We start from the raw sequence: 22,112 nt of genomic DNA on the forward strand, positions 1-22,112 counted from the left end.
CATTAAAATGTCAGGAAACAACAGGTGCTGGAGAGGATGTGGAGAAATAAGAACACTTTTACACTGTTGGTGGGACTGTAAACTAGTCCAACCATTGTGGAAGTCAGTGTGGTGATTCCTCAAGGATCTTAAACTAGAAATACCATTTGACCCAGCCATCCCATTACTGGGTATATACCCAAAGGATTATAAATCATGCTGCTGTAAAGACACATGCACATGTATGTTTATTGCGGCACTATTTACAATAGCAAAGACTTGGAACCAACCCAAATGTCCAACAATGATAGACTGGATTAAGGAAATGTGGCACATATACACCATGGAATACTATGCAGCCATAAAAAAGGATGAGTTCATGTCCTTTGTAGGGACATGGATGAAGCTGGAAACCATCATTCTCAGCAAACGATCGCAAGGAGAAAAACCAAACACCTCATGTTCCCACTCATTGGTGGGAATTGAACAATGAGAACACATGGACACAGGAAGGGGAATATCACACACTGGGGCGTGCTGTGGGGTGGGGGGAGGGGGAGGGATAGCATTAGGAGATATATCTAATGTTAAATGACGAGTTAATGGGTGCAGCACACTAACATGGCACATGTATACACATGTAATTAACCTGCACATTGTGCACATGTACCCTAAAACTTAAAGTATAATAAAAAAAAGAAAAAAGATCGAAAGTAATTGCCTCTTCTAGGGCTGTGCTGGAAAGGGGGACATTAAGTTTCTTTTTTATTCTTGGGTAATTTTTTCACTTTTACAGGGCTTACAGGTGCCCACCACCATGCTTGGCTAATTTTTTTGTATTTTTAGTAGAGACAGGGTTCCACATGTTGGCCAGGCTGATCTCCAACTCCTGACCTTAAGTGATCCACCTGCCTCAGCCTCCCAGAGTGCTGGGATTACAGCCATGAGCCACAGCCCCTGTCTTGTTGGGTCATTTTTTTCTCCATGGTCTTTGTATGACAAGAGAGATAAAAATACAACATAACAAATTCAAAGTGCCAGTAACGGAAGTACTAAAGGCAGAGGAGATCTCTAATACTTAGTTATCAGAGCTTAGTAGAAAAGATGGAAGAGACTTAAATTTACTGTGAAGAACAGATAGGAGTTCTCTTAGAAGAGAAAAGCCACTTAGTCATTTAAGCAAGGAAATATTTGGTGTGGCCAGGCGCAGTGGCTCATGCCTATAATTTCAGCACTTTGGGAGGCCGAGGCGGGCAAATCATCTGAGGTCAGGAGTTTGAGACCAGCCTGGCCAATATGGTGAAACCCCGTCTCTACTAAAAGTACAAAAATTATCCAGGCATGGTGGCAGGCGCCTGTAGTCCCAGCTACTCAGGAGGCTGAGACAGGAGAATTGTTTGAACGTGGGAGACAGAGGTTGCAGCGAGCTGAGATCGTGCTAATGCACTCCAGCCTGGGCGATAGGGCGAGACTCTGTCTCAAAAAAAAAAAAAAAAAAAAAAAGAAAGAAAGAAAAGAAAAGAAAAAGAAAAAAGAAAAGAAAGAAAATACTTGGTGTATTTAGGCTGGGAATGGGATGGGGATTTTGGCCTATTTTTTATTTTTGTTTTTTGAGACAGAGTCTCACTCTGTTGCCCAGGCTGGAGTGCAGTGGCACCATCTCAGCTCACTGCAAGCTGCGTCTCCTGAGTTCACGCCATTCTCCTGCCTCAGCTTTCCAAGGAGCTGGGACTACAGGCACCCGCCACCACATCCTGCTAATTTTTTTGTATTTTTAGTAGAGACAGAGTTTCACCATGTTAGCCAGGATGGTCTTGATCTCCTGACCTCATGATCTGCCTGCCTTGGCCTCCCACAGTGCTGGGATTACAGGGCTTGTCCATTTTTAATAGGCATTACGAAGATAAGATGGAACCTGATTGTTGAAAGCTTTGAATGTCATTGGATGTTATGAGGAATTACTGAGAGACTGTAAAGAATATACATAAAGCATTATTTTAGAAAAGTTACTTTGGAAACTGATGCTTACTTGGAATAGAAAGAGTCTAGAGGAGGCTGGGTGCAGTGGCTCACGCCTGTAATCCCAGCACTTTGGGAGACCTAGGCAGGCAGATCTCTTGAGGCCAGGAGTTCGAGATCATCCTGACCAGCATGATGAAACTCCATCTCTACCAAAAAATACAAAAATTAGCCAGACCTGGTGGCATGCGCCTATAGTCCCAGCTACTCTGGAGGCTGAGGCAGGAGAATTGCTTGAACCCAGGAGGCAGAGGCTGCAGTGAGCCAAGATCATGCCACTGTACTCCATCCTCGGAGACAGTGAGACTCTCAAACAAAACAAAACAAAACCAAAGAGGCTGGAGGAGATAAAAATCTTAGAATAGCCTATGATTAAGATAATAGTGACCTAGACTAGATGATGGCACAGATAAGGGTAGAGGGTTGGCTTCCCTTTGGTTCTCTTTGCCGTTTATCTACCCCAGCTTGGGAGACTTGAGTGTCAATAATTAATCATTAGTAAAATGTCTGCTTAGGCCTATTTTCTTCTCTGAGGCTTGATTTAGAGAAAAATACGCTATCCATTTATCTCTAGAAAGCTGTCCTCATGGATCTTGTTTTATTAGGCAGCAAGTGAATGTTTAATTGAAAAATTTCTTTTTTTTTTTTTGCTATGGGCTAAGCTATATTCCAGCCAGGGTTAGAACTTCTCAGCCCTTTATATAGAATGATTAGGATATTTTGTAGGTTTTTTAAAATAAATTTTTTTTCTTTTGTTAACTCTACTCCTTTGACAGATTAATTTGTATGTTTAATTGAAGAGTTAGGTTTATTTTTTAAAATGTTCTATTGATTAGATTAGAGCACAGTTCTAGTTGTCTGCATTTGTTATCTTTGTTCTCTGGTCACTTTGTATTTTTGATGACCCTTACCAAGGAGAGGGCACATGAAACTATATAGATCACTAATGTAAATCCATTTTAACTGTTTGATATAAACTCAGAGCACATGATGTGTACAGTCTTTATTTACTTTTGGTATATTAAGTCTATTTTTGTCTTCTGCCTTAAGAAAGCAATTAGTAGATCCTTTTGTAGTTGATAAGTGTGATGATTGGGTGTGAGATGTGCCTTCCTTAAACCTTGTTATAAACCTCGTTAGCACATTACCTGTCTGATGTGAAAAAAAATTTTTAAGAAAAGAGGAAAAAAAGAGAAAGTGATTTGGTTTAAAACTTGATGTCTATGCAGTATGGATATTGACTTTGGGAAGTCCCCATTTCAGTAAAATGGATTAATTTTGCCAGTTTGTAGAGCTTCTTCTACTTAAAATGTTAATGTCAATTAAAATGGAATCATTAAAACTTTGATGGAAAAAATTATTTACCCTTTTCATGTTTTTTTGTTTAATTTCAGCCAAGATATTTGCTGAAGTTTGAACAAATTTATATTTCCAAGCCTGCTTATTGGGAAAGAGATGGTGCTCCTTCACCAATGATGCCCAATGAAGCTAGATTAAGAAATATCACCTAAGAAAGAGTTTCTCCTTGTCAGCAGCAGATACTGAAATAGAATTCTGAAAACGTAACTTTAACCACTTGAGGATTTGTTTTAACAGATACCCTATTGCTTAACTGTGATCTACTTTTATTTTCAAAGGTATTCTGCTCCGCTTTATGTTGATATAACAAAAACAGTCATTAAAGAAGGTGAAGAACAACTTCAGACTCAGCATCAGAAAACTTTTATAGGAAAAATTCCAATTATGTTGTGGTCAACTTACTGCCTTTTGAATGGCTTGACAGATCTTGATCTTTGTGAGTTAACTTTGGATCCTGGTGGCTGTTTCATTATTAATGGATGAGAAAAGGTATAGTAACATTATTTTAAAAAATTACAAAATGGTAGTTAAAATTCAGTTTAGTTTAAAGTTGAAATGAAAAAAAAAAGAAAGATTTTCATGCAGGATAACCTGGCAGTGACAGTTGACTTATTTAGGGTATGACAGCTAAACTTATATAAACCAAAGCTTTATTTAGCTGTGTATAGTATGCACTGGAAATTTATCCAGTTTTGGTCAACTTTGGAGCTTATATATTTCTATGAAGCATTTATGCAAAATGGAGTTTGTAGAGTTGAAGAATTAAATATTTCTGTGAGCCTATATGATCAGATCAAATTAAGATGCAGATTTTACTCTCTTTTCTCTTCAGTGACCTTTGGGATTTTATGGCTGTAACTTTCTATTGTCCAAATAGGTTCTGATTGCCCAAGAGAAAATGGCAACAAACACAGTTTATGTGTTTGCCAGAAAGGATTCTAAATATGCCTGCACAGGAGACTGTAGATCATGTCTGGAGAATTCTTCCCGACCCACCAGTACTATATGGGTTAGCATGCTGGCAAGAGGAGGACAGGTATGGACTGGATATGATGTTATTTGGGTTTATTCCTTTGCGTCTTGTTTTAAAATTTACTAGACTGCATTCTTGGTCCAAAAAAGCTTTTCTGGAGCATACTGTTGTTATATATTGTATTGTTTACCTATGGCTGTGTAACAAATTACTCCTCTAGCAACATTTATCATCTCACAGCTTCTGTGAGTCAGGCATCTGGATGCATCTTAGCTGGGTCTTTTGGCCAGGCATCTCTCACGAGGCTGTAATCAGGTGTTTCCCTGGGCTGCCATAATCTCAAGAGTTATTCACATGGTTGTCTGCAGGATTTAGTTCATCATTGGCTGTTGGACTGAGTCTCAGGTCTTTGCTCGCTGTTGGCTGGAAGCCTTTCTGAGTTCCTTGCCATGTGGGCCTCTGAGTATAGCAGCTGACAGCAGCATAGCAGCTTGCTTCTTCAGAGAAATAAGCAAAAAGAGCCACAGACAGAGAGTACGAGCAAGGCGGGAATGTCTTTTACAATTTAAAAGTGGTAGCAACATCCTGTCATTTTTGCCATGTTGTTTTTGTTAGTTGCAAGTCAGTATGTCCAGCTCACACTGTGAGGAAGGTATTACAAGGGCAATAGGAGGAGGCAGGAATCAATGGCTACCAGCTTAGAAGCTGTAGATCATTGGTATAGTTATAAGCATAGGTTGCTTATAATAATGGAATCTAGTAGTAGCTAGCAGTTCTTAAATATTTGCTGTATGCCAATTCTGTTACTCAGATTGCTTAATTTAATCTTTATGGTTATCCTGGAAAACCTCTATTTCAGTTCGTGTGTGTGTATGTGTATATATATATATATTTTTTTTTTTTTTTAGACGGTGTCTTGCCCTGTCGTCAGGCTGCAGTACAGTGGCCTGATCTCGGCTCACTGCAACCTCTGCCTCCCAGGTTCAAGTGATTCCCCTACTTCAGCCTCCTGAGTAGCTGGGACTACAGGCACGCACCACCACACCCGGCTAATTTTTTGTGTTTTTTAGAAGAGATGGGGTTTCACCATGTTGGTCAGGATGGTCTCGATCTCCTGACTTTGTGATCCACCCTCCTCAGCCTCCCAAAGTGCTGGGATTATAGGCGTGAGCCACTGCACCTGGCCAGGTGTTTTAAATAATTAAACTGGTTTTTATATGTGAATGGTTTTTGGTAAGTAATGTTTCCATTTGTTTTTTGTAATTTTTAAAAAAGCTTTATTTTCAATTTAATTTAATAATTATGCATGTGTGGGATGCAGTGTGATATTTTGATACATGTATACAATGTGTGGTGATCAAATTAGGGTACTTAGCATACCCAGCATGTTTTCATAATATTTTATTTGTAAAACATAAAATGTGTAAGATAAGCATTCTTCCCATGTGCACAACACTGCTAGGTATTGTAAGAGATCATTAAAACACACAATCCTTATTGAAAAGGTGGCCAGGTGTGGTGGCTCATGCCTGTAATCCCAGCACTTTGGGAGGCTGAGGTGGGTGGATTGTTTGAGCCTGGGATATGAGGCCAGCCTGGGCAACATGGCAAAACACTTTCTCCAGCAAAACAACAAAAACCCAAAAATTAGCTGGATGTGGTGGCAGGCGCCTGTAGTCCCAGTTACTCGGGAAGCTGAGGTGGGGAGATGGCTTGAGTGCTGAGGTTGCAGTGAGCCCAGATTGGTGCCACTGCACTCCAGCATGGGTGACAGAGCCAGACCCTGTCTCAAAAAAAAAAAAAAAAAAAAAGAAAAAAAAGAAAAAACGGAAAGTGATGGTTTTATTGGGAATACAAGCTTTAGACATTAAATGGTAGGAACACAGTGCAGAGGCCAAATGACACCTATTCCATATAACAGTTTTATAGAAATTTGGAGGAGAATGAGATTACTAGTATGGTGTGGTCCATGCAAAGATTTTTTTTTTTTTTTTTTTTGACAGGGTCTCACTCTGTTGCCTAGGCTGGAGTGCAGTGGTGCGATCTTGGCTCAGTGCAACCTCCACCTTCTGGCTCAAGTGATTCTTGTGCCTCAGCCTCCCAAGTAGTTAGATTATAGGTATGCTCCACCACAGCTAGCTAATTTTTGTATTTTTAGTAGAGACAGGGTTTCACTATGTTGCCTAGGCTGGTCTCGAACTCCTGAGCTCAAGTGACATGCCTGCCTTGGCCTTCCAAAGTGCTGGCATGAGCCACCACCCCTGACCAGTTCATGAAACTTAATAGAGAAGATGGGACTTGACTTATACTTTGAAAGATGGTATGGATTTATATAAGCAGAGAGAAACTGGAAGGACATTCTTATTAGAGGAGAGTGGGGATGAGTGTTTGGAGAATCACTGGAAGATAGCTCTGACTGAGCTGGATGAAGTATGCTGAATAGCGAGTGACAAGTAGATGATCAGGGTGGATCTGAATTAGTGGATCTTAACTAAAGGTTCACATCAATAACCTAAGGCTCTTCCAAGTGCAACAGAGGGAATGGGGGTGGAATGGAGCCCAGGTACAAGTATTTGAAAGAGGTCCCCAGGTGATTGTGATGTGCATTCTTTGTGCATCCAGAGGGCAAAGACATAAACAGTATATTAGGGAGACTATCATGGCAACTCTGAACAAAATGAATTAATTAGAGGCAGAGAAAGGAAAATGATCTGGATTTGATGATAGGTTTGGTAAGATAAAAGGATGAGTCAATTAAGATACTATGGTTTGTATTCTGAGGTTCCAGGAGAGTGGTGAACTTTGAGTAATTGATTCAGGAGAGAATATAATAAGTTCAGTTTTAGGTAAGATTTTTGGAGATTGCATGTTGCAGACATAATTTTTTTTTCTTTTAAATAATTTTTTTTTTTTTGGAGACCGAGTCTGGAGTACAAGGGCTCGATCCCGGCTCACTGCAACCTCCGCCTCCAGGGTTCAAGAGATTCTCCTGCCTCAGCATCCTGAGTAGCTGGGATTACAGGCATGTGCCACCATGCCCAGCTAATTTTGTATGTTTAGTAGAGATGGGGTTTCACCATGTTAGCCAGGCTGATCTCGAACTCCCAAACTCTGGTGATCCGCCCACCTCGGCCTTCCAAAATGCTGGGATTACAGGCATGAGCCACTGCGCCCGGCCCATGAGCCACCATGCCCGGCCTAAAATTTTAAAAATATTTATAGAGATGAGGTACCACTATGTTGCCCAGGCTGGTCCTGAAATGCTGGGCTCAAGCAATCCTCCCACCTTGGCCTCCCAAAGTGCCGGGATTACAGGCGTGAGCCAATATGCCTGGCTATATTATTTTTTAATGTTCTGCTTGTTCTGAAATAGGATCCATGATGAAACAAATAATAGACTAAATGGAATAATTGACGCCCATGTAGAAACGACCAATTGGCAATTGGAGATATGGGGGCTGAGGGGACAGGAAAAAGCTCCAGATGAAGATTTGGGTGTCATTTATGAAAAGTTGTTACTGAACAAGCCCATGAGAGGAGTTCTGAAGGAGGCCTGTGGTGGGAGGAGGAAGATGACTGAAGTTATTAGAGGGATTATAATAACGCAGGGTTATGAGGCCAAGGGACGATAGAGTGAAATTGATATTGAAGCAAACAAATATGATTAAAACTGAGAAATCAGATATATCATAGGTTAGTACTTTTTAATTTGTTTTTGTATGTGTGTGCAATTAAAGAGGGAGAAATTGGAAAAAAGAAGCTGTGTGAAAAGGGCTATTAGTTTTGAAACATTGAAACAAGGAAATGCCTCACAGACCAACTCTGATTTAATATTTATTTTTCATTGTGTGCTTAGCTTTTTTCCATATTTGTCTATCCATGTTGTCTCTTTTTTTTAACCTCTTATTTATTGATTTCTTCCACAGGTTTAGTTTTAGAGGGGGGCTAGATTGGAGAGGGTGAGGAATCAGTATTCACATTTTTGTTGCAGCCAAAAGTGATTTGCAAATACAGTATTGGGTAATTCTGAGAGAATCTTGGCAGGCAGATAGGAGAGAATGGAAGTTCTCTCAGGTCTGTGACCAGCCTGTGTGTAAAATTAGTACACTTGTTTCAGTGGTTTTGAAAAGCAGTCATAGCAGGTTCCTCACAGCATTGGGAGGCATGCTTCTTTTGAAATATGCACAAAGAATATATATATATAATGTAGTTCTCTTGATGTGTTTCTATTGCTGTGAGCTTTTGTATATTCATGTTCTAATGATAGTTTATTTTTCTAGGGTGCAAAAAAGAGTGCTATTGGTTAGTGCATTGTGGCAACTCTACCATATATCAAGCAAGAAGTTCCCATCATTATTGTGTTCAGAGCATTAGGTTTTGTGTCTGACAGAGATATTTTAGAACATATTATTTATGATTTTGAAGATCTAGAGATGATGGAAATGGTAATGTGAAAGCAAAACTTATTCACAGAGCTTTATAAGAGATTTAGAGTTACTGATTGTTGCTAACCTTAAAACACAGTAGAAAGCTGTTCTGAAGAGTAATTTAGCTGTCACAAATCTTATGCCATTTACTGTGTAGTAAAAGCTTTCAGCCCTGCCTGGGCCTCTTTTCTGACAGTTTGGTGTAAAATAGACAGGAAAGCCAGAGGCAGCTGGAGTTAATGACAGCAGCAAGAAGAAACAGTGGTAAGGAAGCTTGCAGAAGCACACCAGCTTGGCGCAATTTAGTAAAAAGGGAAAATGAGTAGTTGATCCCTGTTGTTTAACTTTTCATTTTGAAATATAATTTCAGACTTACAGAAAAGTTACAAAAAGGCCAGGCATAATCCCAGCACTTTGGGAGGCCAATGTGGGAGGATCACTTGAGTCCAGGAGTTCGAGACCAGCCTGGGCAACATAGTGAGACCTGTCTCTACAAAAAATACAAAAGGTTAACCAGGCATGGTGGCATGTGCCTGTAGTCCCAGCTACTGGGGAGGCTGAGGTGGGAAGATCGCTTGAGCCCAGGAGGTAGAGGCTGCAGTGAGCCCTAATCATGCCTCCCCACTCCAGCCTGGATGACAGAGACTTTGTCTCAAAATAAAGAAGTAAAGAAAAGTTGCAAGAATTATATAGCGAAGTCCTATATGCTCTTCACTCAAATTTACCAGTTGTTGCTTTTGTCACATTTGCTTTATCATTCATTCTTTCTATATATAACACTTTTTTTTCTGGACCATTGGAGAATAAGTTATAGGCAACAGCCTGTTACTCCTAAAGACTTCAGTGTATATTTCCTAAGAATCAATACATTCATTTACATAATCATAGTATAATTGTTTGAATTAGAAAATTTTACTTAGATACAATACTGTTTTTTTTTTTTGAGATGGAGTCTCACTCTGTTGCCCAGGCTGGAGTGCAGTGGTACAATCTTGGCTCACCACAACCTCCGTCTCCCAGGTTCAAGCAATTCTCCTGTCTCAGCCTCCCAAGTAACTGGGACTATAGGCACACGCCACCACTCCCGGCTAATTTTTGTATTTTTAGTAGAGATGGGGTTTCACTGTGTTGGCCAGGCTGGTCTCGAACTCCTGACCTCAGGTGATCTACCAGCCTTGGCCTCCCAAAATAATGGGATTACAACAATACTGTTAATGTACAGATCTTACTCAGATTTTTGTCAGTTGTCCTGATAATATTGAAAACTATTAACTTATAAGATCTGTACATTAATAGTATATAGTATTAGTAAATATATACTTATACTTACTAATATAATAGTATATAGTAAGTTTAATATCTTATATAGTTCAGAGTCCAATTCAGAATCACGCATTGCATTTTGATTGTATGTCTTTTTAGTCTTTTACAATCCTTCCTTGGCCTTTTTTTATTTGGAGACAAGGTCTCACTTTGTCGCCCAGGCTGGAGTGCAGTGGCATAAAATCGGCTCACTGCAACCTATGCCTCCCAGGTTCAAGCGATTCTCCTGCCTCAACCTCCCAAGTAGCTGGGATTACAGGCATGCATCACCACACCCAGCTAATTTTTGTGTTTTTAGTAGAGAAAGGGTTTCACTATGTTGGCCAAAAAATAGAAAAATTAGCTGGGTGTTGTAGTGCATGCCTGTAATCCCAGCTACTCTGGAGGCTGAGGCATGAGAATCACTGGAACCCAGGAGGCAGATGTTACAGTAAGCCGAGATTGTGCCATTGCATTCCAGCCTGGGTGACAAAGGGAGACTGACTGTGTCTCTTAAAAAAAAAAAAAAAAAAAAAAGAAAAAGAAGAAGAAATATTTGGGTGTGGTGATGTTGTCTGTACTCCTCCTAGCTACTTAGGAGAGTGAGGTGGATTGCTTGAACCTGAAAGGTTGAGGCTGCAGTGAACCAGGATCTCGCCACTGCATTCCAGCCATGGTGACAGAGTGAGACCCTGTCTCAAAAAATGAAATAAAATAAAAATAGTCTGCTTCGTAAAATATTGGGTTTAATTTAAATTAAATCTTTTTTTTTTTTGAGATGAAGTCTCACTCTGTTGCCCAAGCTGGAGTACAATGGCTCAATCTTGGCTCACCGCAACCTCTACCTACCGGGTTCAAGCAATTCTCTGCCTCAGCCTCCCAAGTAGCTGGGATTACAGGCACCCACCACCACGCCCGGCTAATTTTTGTATTTTTAGTAGAGATGGGGTTTCACCATCTTGGCCAGGCTGGTCTTGAACTCCTGACTTCATGATCCACCCGCCTCGGCCTCCCAAAGTGCTAGGATTACAGGTGTAAGCCACCGTGCCCAGCCTAATTTTTTTATCTCATTATTTCAAAATGTCAGAATTCATCCTCTGAATCATGAGAACCACCTCCCACAGACTTGGTGTTATGGTAAACTGAGGAATGGAGAGACTGATATGGGAAAACAGAAGGATATTCATTTTAAGGTATGCACTGGCTCAGTGGATTCACATCTAAAAAGCTGAGCACTGAACAAAGACAGGGTGGGGTTTTTATCAGCAGGCTGACAAAAGCAAAACAAAGGCAGTTGATCATATAGTGCATAACTTGTGGCCTTACATAGCTGGTAGCCTTGTAGCTGCAGTGAAAGAAAAACAAGAACTGGCTAAATACAGACGTTTGTAAAACGTAGTCATGCTTAAGAGGCTAGGGAAAGGAGTGGCTGGGCATGGTGGCTCACACCTGTAATCCCAGCACTTTGGGAGGCTGAGGCAGGTGGATCACTTGAGGTCAGGAATTCAAGACCAGCCTGGCCAACATGGTGAAACCCCGTTTCTACTAAAAAAGTACAAAAAAATTAGCCGGGCATGGTGGCACATGCCTTTAATCCCAGCTACTCGGGAGGCTGAGTCAGGAGAATCACTTGGACCTGGGAGGCGGAGGTTGCAGTGAGCCGAGATCACGCCACTTATTGCACTCCAGCCTGGGCGACAGAGTAAGACTCTGTCTCAAAAAAGAAAAAAAGAAATTAGGGAAAGGAGTAACAGTAAAGGAATTTGTCTTTCTCTTTTTTTTCTTCTTTCAACCTTGCTCTGGAAGCTGGAGAGGTGTCTGGAGCCTATTCTTTTGGCCTTGGCTTTTCGGACAGTGTTATTTTATAACTGTCCTTTAAGTGAGCCGCTAAGCAGAGGAAAACTTGTTTCTTTTCTTTTTAACCTTTGCCTTGCCTGTTACTTTTCTTGGAGTAAGTGAATGCATATTTATTTTTAAATTTTCTGCCTCACTGGCAGATATAAAACTGGATGTCTCCAAAAACCCGCAACCATTTTCTTACTAATAAAATCTGGAAATATTCTTTATTTATTTATTTAGTTTTATAATAAACACAGGCCCTTGCTTTGTTGCCCAGGCTGGTCTTGAATTCCTAGACTCAAGCGATCCTCCCGCCTTGGTCTCCCAAAGTGCTGGGATTACAGGAAGGAGCACCGAGCCTGGCCTCAAAATCTGGAAGTATTGAATGTAAGACACATCCAATCCAAGAGCATCAGGCCTCTTGTTACTGGATAGAATTGTGTTTTGGTGGCCAGGCATGGTGGCTCATGCCTGTAATCCCAGCAGTTTGGGAGGTCAAGGTGGCCAGATCACTTGAGGTCAGGAGTTCGAGACCAGCCTGGCCAACATGGTGAAACCCTGTCTCTACTAAAAATACAAAAATTAGCTGGGCATGGTGGCATGCACTTGTAGTCCCAGCTACTGGGGAGGCTGAGGCAGGAGAATCACTTGAACCCAGGAGGTGGAGGTTGCGGTGAGCTGAGATCACACCACTACACTCCAGCCTGGGTGACAGAGGGAGACTCAGTCTCAAAAAAAAAAAAAAGAATTTTGTTTTGGTGGGGAGGGTCCTGTAGCTAAGGGCAGGGATGCTGTGACCAAGTGTCCTGCATCCTCTGCGTGAGTGAGCAACTTAGAGTGAGCCTGGAGTGCAGACTGTCAGCCTCTGAGGTTTCAGGTTGTGTTTTAGAGTGGACCTCGATGCCCAGCTCCACCCAGCTAACTCCAGTGGTAAATGTTTGGGGGAAACACCTCTTATTTGTTGTAGTTAACATACAAGGAACTGGGCAAGTGGTACATGGAATAAATTTTTTTTTGAGATGGAGTCTCACTCTGTTGCCCAGGCTGTAGCGCATGGCATGATTTTGGCTCACTGCAACCTCCTCCTCCCAGGTTCAAACAATTCTCCTGCCTCAGCCTCCCAAGTAGCTGGGACTACAGGCATGCCCCACTAATTTTTGTATTTTTGCTAGAATCGGAGTTTTACCATGTTGTCCAGGCTGGTCTCAAACTCCTGATCTCAGGTGATCCACCTGCCTTGGCCTCCCAAATGCTGGGATTACAGGCTTGAGCTACCATGTGTGGCCAGAAACTTTTTAAAAAGAAAGAAATAGGCTGGACGTGGTAGCTCACACCTGTAATCCCAACACTTTCGGAGGCAGAGGAGGGAGGAACGCTTGAGACCAGGAGTTCAAGCACAGCCTGGGGAACACAGTGAGACCCCTGCCTCTATTTAAAAACATAAATAAAAATTAAAAATAGGCCAGGCACGGTGGCTCAAGCCTGTATTCCCAGCACTTTGGGAGGCCAAGGTTGGCAGATCACAAGGTCAGGAGTTCAAGACTAGCCTGGACAACATGGGGAAACCCCGTCTCTACTAAAAATACAAAAATTAGCTGGGCATGGTGGTGCCTGCCTGTAATCCCATCTACTCGGGAAGCCGAGGCAGGAGAATGACTTGAACCCAGGAGGCGGCGGTTTCAGTGAGCCAAGATTGTGCCACTGCCCTCCAGCCTGGGTGACAGAGCAAGACTCCATCTCAAAAAAAAAAATTGAAAATAAAAACAAGGTGCAGAGACTCATTTTGTTATTCATGGTTGCATTTTAATTAAAAATATAAGTAGTCTTTGAAGTTCTTTTGGGACCTACACTGCTACAAGCGCATAATGTCAAACCTGGATTTCAAAAGAGGCCCCCCACGGGGATTTCATTAATTGCAAAATCAGTGCAGTGGTCCCTTGCTTCCCTCACCTACCCTTATCCCAAGTGGTGGTGGCGGCAGCACGAAGCAGCTTCTGAAGGTCCTGGAGCTCTTTTGATCCTCCTCTGCAAAGCAAAGGCGCCACAGGGCGCTGCTTTGCGAGAAAGCGCACTCCACACCGTGCATTTCTTGGTCTGCCAGCACTGAGCCCCCAGAGGAGGAGGGGGCGGGCTCAGGAGCCCCTACCTGGGGCAGGGCCAAGGCGTCCTCCCAGCCGGGCTTTGCAGAGCAGAAATCTGGTGTCTCCAGTTTACGGAAGCACTTGCAGAACTGATCAGAAGCCACCCCGCTTATCAGCAGATCTCCTCTGAACTGAGTGGGCATGTGGACTTTATCCAAGAAAAGAGGCTGCTTCTGGGGGCTGCCAGAATAACCTGGCTGCAGAGTACGGAGCCCTGAGTTAGCTGTGGAGAGGTAGCCCTTCTCCCTCCCTTTCTCCCACCCTGGGAAGAGCCAGTGCATCTGCAGTAGTGCCCCCTCTCCCCAAGCCACTGCTCTTTAAGGCCAAGGGCTATGGAACCCTCTGGAAGGAAATGTGAAATCAATCAATACATTTATAAATGAATGTAAAATCATATATGTTATGCGTTGAATTGTAACCCTCCAAAAATCTATATGTTGAAGTTCTACCCCTAATACTTCATAATGTGGCTGTATTTGGAGATAGACTGTGTTTTAAAGAGGTAAAATTAGGTCATTAGGGTGGGTCTCAACCCAATATGACAGCCATGTTGCCCAGGCTGGTCATGAACTCCTGAACTCAACCAGTCAACCCACCCCGCTTATCAGCAGAGTGTTCGGTGGAGGCCCTGCCGGTCTGCACAGCTCACCTCCTTGGGAACTGCTCGCCGGAGCGTCGGAGCCGGCGCTGGCCCCCTGCAGCCAGAAAGTTGCAGCAGCGAGGAGCACCGGAGGCCCAGGACGCAAGGTTTAAGTCCCAGCTTGTGCCTTCCCTGCTCCCAACTCTCTGATCTCACCGACTTTGCTTTTCCTCGGTCCAGGCTTCCTCTCTGAATCTACCTTTATTCTTCTTAATTGCGTAGGCAGATCATTTCCTAGAATCTACAAGCTTTCTTTTCATTGATTTATTTTTTGGGTAGCTTCACTGTCTAATCTCACAGCAACTGCCTGTTTCCAAACAGCATGAATGAATGATGCAGTCCTGCACAGGAGCACCCTCAGTGCAAGACCGGGGCAATCCCAAACTCAGAGTTGAAGTGTCCGACTTCGTCGTCTCCTTTCCCATTAGAATTAGAATTTTAAAATAAGTACTTACCAGGTACATTGTTATAAGGATACAACTTCAAATTGGGAATTAAATAAAACATGCTTTCATTCATTAAATATATTTATATATTTTCTTTCCTTTCTTTCCTTCCTTCCTTCTCCTTCTTTCTTTTCTTTTTTTTCTTTTCTTTTCTTTCTTTTTTTGACAGAGTCTCGCTCTGCTGCCCAGGCTGGAGTGCAGTGGCGCGATCTTGGCTCACTGCAGCCTCTGTCTACCAGATCCAAGGGATTCTCCTGCCTCAGCCTACCGAGTAGCTGGGCGTGTGCCACCATGCCCAGCTAATTTTTATATTTGTAGTAGAGACAGGGTTTCACCCTGTTAGCCAGGCTTGTCTCAAACTCCTGGCCTCAAGTGATCCACCCGCCTCAGCCTCCCAAAGTGCTGGGATTACAGGCGTGAGTCACCGTACCTGGCCCCTATATTTTCTTTACGTATGTTTGCATATTATTACTTTTTAAATATTTGATGACTGATATTGGAATGAGAATCAGGGAGGAAAATAATAAAATCCAATATTCCTGTATTACAGTGCCAGGTAGGTTTTCAATATCATGACCATAGTATTGTCACTTTCACGTTGGTGAAACAAAGTAGTCAGGACTTTTAAAATTTTCAAATGATTTAATATATGCCTGATACCTACCTTGCTTTCCTTCCTTCTTTTATTTTCTTTTTTCTTTTAAGAGACAGGGTCTCACTTGGTCACCCAGGCTGGAGTGCAGCAATGCAATCATAGCTCATTGCAGTCTCAAACTCCTGAGCTCAAGTGACCCTCCCCCCTCAGCCTCCCAAGTAGCTGGGGCTACAAGTATGCAATCACCATGCCTGGCTCATTTATTTTATTTTTTATAGAGATGGCATCTCACTGTGTTGCCTAGGCTGGTCTCAAACACCTGGACTCAAGCAATCCTGCCTCAGCCTCCCAAAGTACTGGGATTACAGGGGTGAGCCCCCATGCCTGGCCTTTTTTTATTTTTTAGAAAATACTTGGACTAGCTGGGCATGGTGGCTCATGCCTGTAATCCCAACACTTTTGGAGGCTGAGGCGGGTGGATCACCTGAGGTCAGGAGTTCGAGACCAGCCTGGCCAGCATTGTGAAACCCTGTCTCTACTAAAAATACAAAAAATTAGCCGGGCATGGTGGTGTGTGCCTGTAATCCCAGCTCTCGGGAGGTTGAGGCAGGTGAATTGCTTGAATCTGAGAGGCGGAAATTGCAGTGAGCTGAGATCGTGCCACTGCACTCCAGCCTAGGTGACAAGAGTGAGACTCCGTCTCAAAAAAAAAAAAAAAAAAAAAACTTGGACTAGAATTAGGATGAAAGGGATCCTCAGGGTTGCCTAGACCAGCCTCCCATCAGAGACTTTTTAAAGCCAGTGTTTTATTGATATATAATTAAATGCAATAAAATGCACTCTTTAAGTGCACATTTTGATGAATTTTGACAAATTTATTCATACTTGTAATCATCACCACAATAACATTTCCGTCACCCAGAAGTTTCTTAGGGCCTCTTTCCAGTGAGCCCCCTGTCGCAACCCTTCACCCTACTGATCTGATCTTTGTCATTTCAGCATTTGTATTTTCTAGTGTTTCATATAACTGAAACAGTATGTGCTCTTGTGTCTGACTCCTTTCTATCAGTATAATTTTTCTTTTTTTTAGATGGAGTTTCACTCTTGTTGCCCAGGCTGGAGTGCAGTGGTGCAATCTCAGCTCACTGCAACCTCTGCCTCCCGGATTCAAGCAATTCTCCTGCCTCAGCCTCCTGAGTAGCTGGGATTACAGGCATGCGCCACCACACCCGGCTAATTTTGTATTTTTAGTAGAGATGGGGTTTCACCATGTTGGTCAGGCTGGTCACTGCAGACCTCAGGTGATCTGCCCGCCTTGGCCTCCCAAAGTGCTGGGATTACAGGTGTGAGCCACTGTGCTTGGCCTTCCATCGGTATATATATATATTTTTTTTGAGACTGAGTCTCGCTCTGTCCCCCAGGCTGGAGTGCAGTGATGCAATCTCAGCTCCCTGCAACTTCTGCCTCCTGGGTTCAAGCGACTCTCCTGCCTCAGCCTCCAGAGTAGCTGGGACTACAGGTGCATGCCATCACGCCCGGCTAATTTTTTGTATTTTTAGTAGAGATGGGGTTTCATCGTGTTAGCCAGGATGGTCTCAATCTCCTTATCTCATGATCCGCCTGCCTTAGCCTCCCAAAGTGCTGGGATTACAGGTGTGAGCCACTGTGCCTGGCCCCATTGGTATAATTTTTAAAATATTTATCCATGTTGCAGCATGTATCAGTAATTCATTTCTTTTTATTACTGAGTAGTGTTCCATTGTAGAGATATACCACAATTTGTTTAGCTATTTATCTGTTGATGAGCATTTCGGTTTTTTTCTAGTGTTGGGCAGTCACAAATAAATCTGCTGTGAATATGCTTTCATTTCTTTTGGCTAAAACTCCAAGATTGGGATTGCTGAGTGTTTTTTTCATTTTTTTTTTTTTTTGAGATGGAATTTCACTCTTGTTGCCTAGGCTAGAGTGCAACGGTGCAGTCTCGGCTCACTGCAACCTCCGCCTTCCGAGTTCAAGCAATTCTATTGCCTCAGCCTCCCTCAGCTGTGATTATAGGCATATGCCACCACACTTGGCTAATTTTGTATTTTTAGTAGAGACGGGGTTTCACCATGTTGGTCAGGCTGGTTTCAAACTCCTGACTTCAGGTGTTCTGCCTGCTTCAGCCTCCCAAACTGCTGGGATTACAGGCATGGGCCACTGCGCCCAGCTTTGCTGGGTCTTATGGTAAGTATATGTTTAACTTTATAAGAAACTACAGGCCCAGTGTGGTGGCTCACGGCTGTCATCTCAGCACTTCGGGAGGCCAGTGTGGGAGGATCCCTTGAGGCCATGACTTCAAGGTCAGCCTGGGCAACATAGCGAGACCCTGTTTGCACAAAAAATAAAAATTAGCTGGGCATGGTGGTGTGGATTTGTAGTCCCCACTACTCAGGAGGCTGAGGCAGGAGGACTGCTTAAGCCCAGGAGTTCTAGGCTGCAGTGAGCTATGATTGCACTGCTGCACTCCAGCCTGGGTAACAGAGTAAGACGCTGTCTCAGACACACACACAGACAGACACACACACACACGCACGTGTGCACACACATGCTGTTGTCTTTGCTCCCTTGTAATTGGGCAGCAGATCCTTTCTCTGATTCATCTTGGAATGCTGTTGTCTCTGTCCCCTGTTTTTATTTATTTATTTATTTATATTTTTTCTTTTTTCTTTCTTTTTTTTTTTTTTGAGTTGGAGTCTCACTCTATCACCCAGGCTGGAGAGGAGAGGCATGATCTCGGATCACTGCAAATTCCGCCTCTGGGATTAAAGCAATTCTCCTGCCTCAGTCTCCCAAGTAGTTGGGACAACTGGCATGTGCAACACCTGGTGAATTTTTTTTTCTTTTGAAATGGAGTCTCTCTCTGTTGCCCAGGCTGGAGTACAATGGCGTGATCTGGGCTCACTACAACCTCTGCCCCTGGGTTCAGCAATTCTCCTGCCTCAGCCTCCCAAATAGCTGGGATTACAGGCATGTGCTACTACCTGGCTAATATTTTTGTGTTTTTAGTAGAGATGGGGTTTCACCATGTTGGCCAGACTGGTCTTGAACTCCTGACCTCAAGTGATCCTCCCGCCTTGGCCTCCCAAACTGCTGGGATTACAGGCATCAGCCACCGCACCCTCCCAAGTCTACTTCTTTGTCTATGCATTTAGTTCTCCCAAGAGATTCTCTTTCCCTCTCCCTCTCCCTTGCCTTTGTACCCTGCTAATCAGGTATATGTGATTTCTTATCAGACCTGAGCCTTGCAGAATTGAAGCCACAGAAAAGAATATGTCGACTTTGCATTGCTTGAAGGGGTAGGAATGAAACATTTCCCAGAGGAAGCAGTCTTAGGAAATTTTGCCTCTGACCCATTTTTGTGCCAGTCCCACCAGGAGAGAGAGTGAAGCCAGACCATCTCTCTCTTTCCGGTTTTTGTCTGGACTTTGATGTTCATTTCCTCATTCTCTCTAGGCTCTTGCTCTTGCAGAATCCACAGGTCTTTCTTGACCTGTGGACTCAGGGTGGATCACCTGAGTCAGGATTTCAAGACCAGCCTGGCCAACATGGTGAAACGCTGTCCCGACTAAAAATACAAAAATTAGCTGGGCGTGGTGGTGCGCACCTGTAATCCCAGCTGCTTTGGGGGCTGAGGCAGGAGAATTGCTTGAACCTGGGAGGCGGTGATTGCAGTGAGCCGATGAGCTGAGATCACGCCACTGCACTCCAGCCTGGACGACAGAGCGAGACTCTAGCTCAAAAAAAAAGTTCTTTAGCTTGTCGCACTTATCTCATTTTAGCTCCTTTTACACCATTTGTCTGTTTCTGGCTTCATCTTCACTCACCTATGGTTCATTCTCCATACTTGCTGGAATTCTACTACAGTAAGTGCTGCTTCTCTGCTGATAGACCTGCTGACTTCAAGGTCTTTACAGTGAACCTGCCTGGGCATGTAGTATGAATTAGCTTGATTCCTGCTGGATCAAAGCCAAATCAGTGGTTTCTTTTTTTTTTTTTTTTTAATAGAGACCGGGAGAGGGAGGTTGCAGTGAGCTAAGATCTCACCACTGCACTACACTCCAGCCCGGGTGACAGAGAAAGACACCATCTTGAAAAAAAAGAAGAAAGAAACATGTTCTTAGTATTCAAAACATGTTCTTAGTATTCCTTGAGCCATAAATTGTGTGTGTGGCCAGGCACGGTTGCTCATGCCTGTAGTCCCAGCACTTTGGGAGGCTGAGGAGCATGGATCATTTTAGGCCAAAAGTTTGAGACCAGCCTGGGCAACACGGCAAAACACTGTCTCTACTAAAAATACAAAAAATTAGCTGGGCATCGCGGTGCATGCCTGTAGTCCCAACTGCTTAGGAGGCTGAAGTGGGAGAATGGCTTGAGCCAGGGAGGCAGAGGTTGCAGTGAGCTGAGATTGTACCACTGCACTCCAGCCTGGATGACAGAGTGAGGCCCTAACTCAAAAAAAAAAAAAGTGTATGTGTGCATGTGAGTAACTTGTGTGTGTGCAAATGTGTGTGTGTGTGTGTGTGTATTTGTGGGGAATGAGGTTGGTAAAATACATAGGCATAGGAGCCAGATCATGAAGGGCATAAATTGTGTAATAAAGACATTATGTTAATTGGCTGGGTGTGGTGACTGGTAGGGCATGGTGGCTCACACCTGTAATCCCGGCACTTTGGGAGGCCGAGGTGAGCGGATCACTTGAGGTGAGGACTTCAAGACCAGCCTGGCCAACATGGTGAAAGCCCATCTCTACTAAAAATACAAAAATTAGATGGGTGTGGTGGTGGGTGCCTGTAATCCCAGCTACTCAGGAGGCTGAGGCAGGAGAATTGCTTATACCTGGGTGGCAGAGGTTACAGTAAGTCAAGATTATGCCACTGCACTCCAGCCTGGGTGACAGTGAGACTCCTTCTCAAAAAAAAAAAAAAATTTATTAATAGCCACTGAAATTTGAATTTCATTTTTATTAATTATTATTATTACTTTTGAGACAGGCTCTCACTCTGTCACCCAGGCTGGAGTGCAGTGTCATGGTTGCAGCTCACTGCAGCCTCAAACTTTTGTGCTCAAGCAATCCTTCTCCCACAGCTTCCTGAGTAGCTATGTCTCTAGGTGTGTGCCACCACACTTGGCTAATTTTAAAAATACTTTTGTAGGGATGGGATCTTGCTATGTTGCCCAGATTGGTGTTGAACTCCTGGCTTCAAGTAATCCTCCCGCCTCAGCCTCCCAAAGTGCTAGGATTACATATGTGAGCCACTGCAGCCAGCCTGAAATTTGAATTTCATTAATTTTTACATGTCAAAAAATACTATTCTTCTATTGATTTTTTTCCAACTGCTTAAAATGTGAAAATCAGCTGGGCCTGGTGGCTCACACCTGTAGTCTCGGCTACTCGTCCAGGAGTTTGAGGCTGCAGTGAGCTATGATGGCACCACTGCCCTCCAGCCTGGGTGGCAGAATGAGATCCTGTCTCAAAAAAAAATAAATAAATAAAGTAAAATAAAATGTAAAAGTCACTCTTACTTGTGAGCCATACAAAACCAGGTGTCAGGGTGGATTTGACCTACAAGCCATAGCTTGCTGACCCCTGACTTAAAAGATTTTTTTTTCCAGGTCAACTTTAAATGGCATTATTCTGCCAACTGCATTGGTTGGAAATCAGCTGAGCAGTGGGTTGGTCAGCTGCTTTGAGTCTGTTTTTTAACCACAGTCTATTCTAAATATAGATTACTTACATCATCTGTGTAGCCTTGTATATGACATATTAGTCTCTGATGGGAGGCTGGTCTAGGCAACCTTGAGGATCCCTTTCACCCTAATTCTAGTCCAAAGATTTTCTAAAAAATAAAGGCTACACACGGGGTCTCATGCCTGTAATCCCAGCACTTTTGGGAGACCTAGGTGGGAGGATTGCTTGAGTCCAGGAGTTCAAGACCAGTCTGGGCAACATAGCAAGACCCTTGTCTCTACAAAAAAAATTTACAAATCAGCCAGACATAGTGGTGCATGCCTGTAGTCCCCGATACTTGGGAGGCTGAGGCAGGAGGATCACTTGAGACCAGGAGTTGAAGGCTGCAGTGAGCCATAATCACACCACTGCACTCCAGCCTGGGTGACAGAGTGAGAACTTGTTTCAAAAAAAAAAAATTCGTTTTGAATCTCTGTCCTCTGCAGCTTGTGCAGCAGTGGGCCTCCCAGTTTCTTTCTGTAACTTCACCATTTTCCTTCTCCTGTCCAGGCTCAAGTGAGGACGTAAAGGTGGTGGTCCTGCAGGCTCTGTCCTTAGTGCTCTTCTCTTCTCCCTCTCTTATTCTCCCTGGACTTTATTTTTATGATTTTTTTTATTTTCT

At 43.2% G+C, this 22,112-nt stretch overlaps 1 pseudogene; it reads left to right on the forward strand.

The window, feature by feature from the left end:
* Positions 1 to 3,062: 3,062 nt before the first annotated feature.
* On the forward strand, positions 3,063 to 3,156 carry LOC129060760 (small nucleolar RNA U13; annotated as a pseudogene).
* The last annotated feature ends 18,956 nt before the right edge of the window (positions 3,157 to 22,112 follow it).

This window comes from Pongo abelii, chromosome 6, assembly GCF_028885655.2.
Source record: "Pongo abelii isolate AG06213 chromosome 6, NHGRI_mPonAbe1-v2.0_pri, whole genome shotgun sequence".
NCBI classification, from domain to species: domain Eukaryota; kingdom Metazoa; phylum Chordata; class Mammalia; order Primates; family Hominidae; genus Pongo; species Pongo abelii.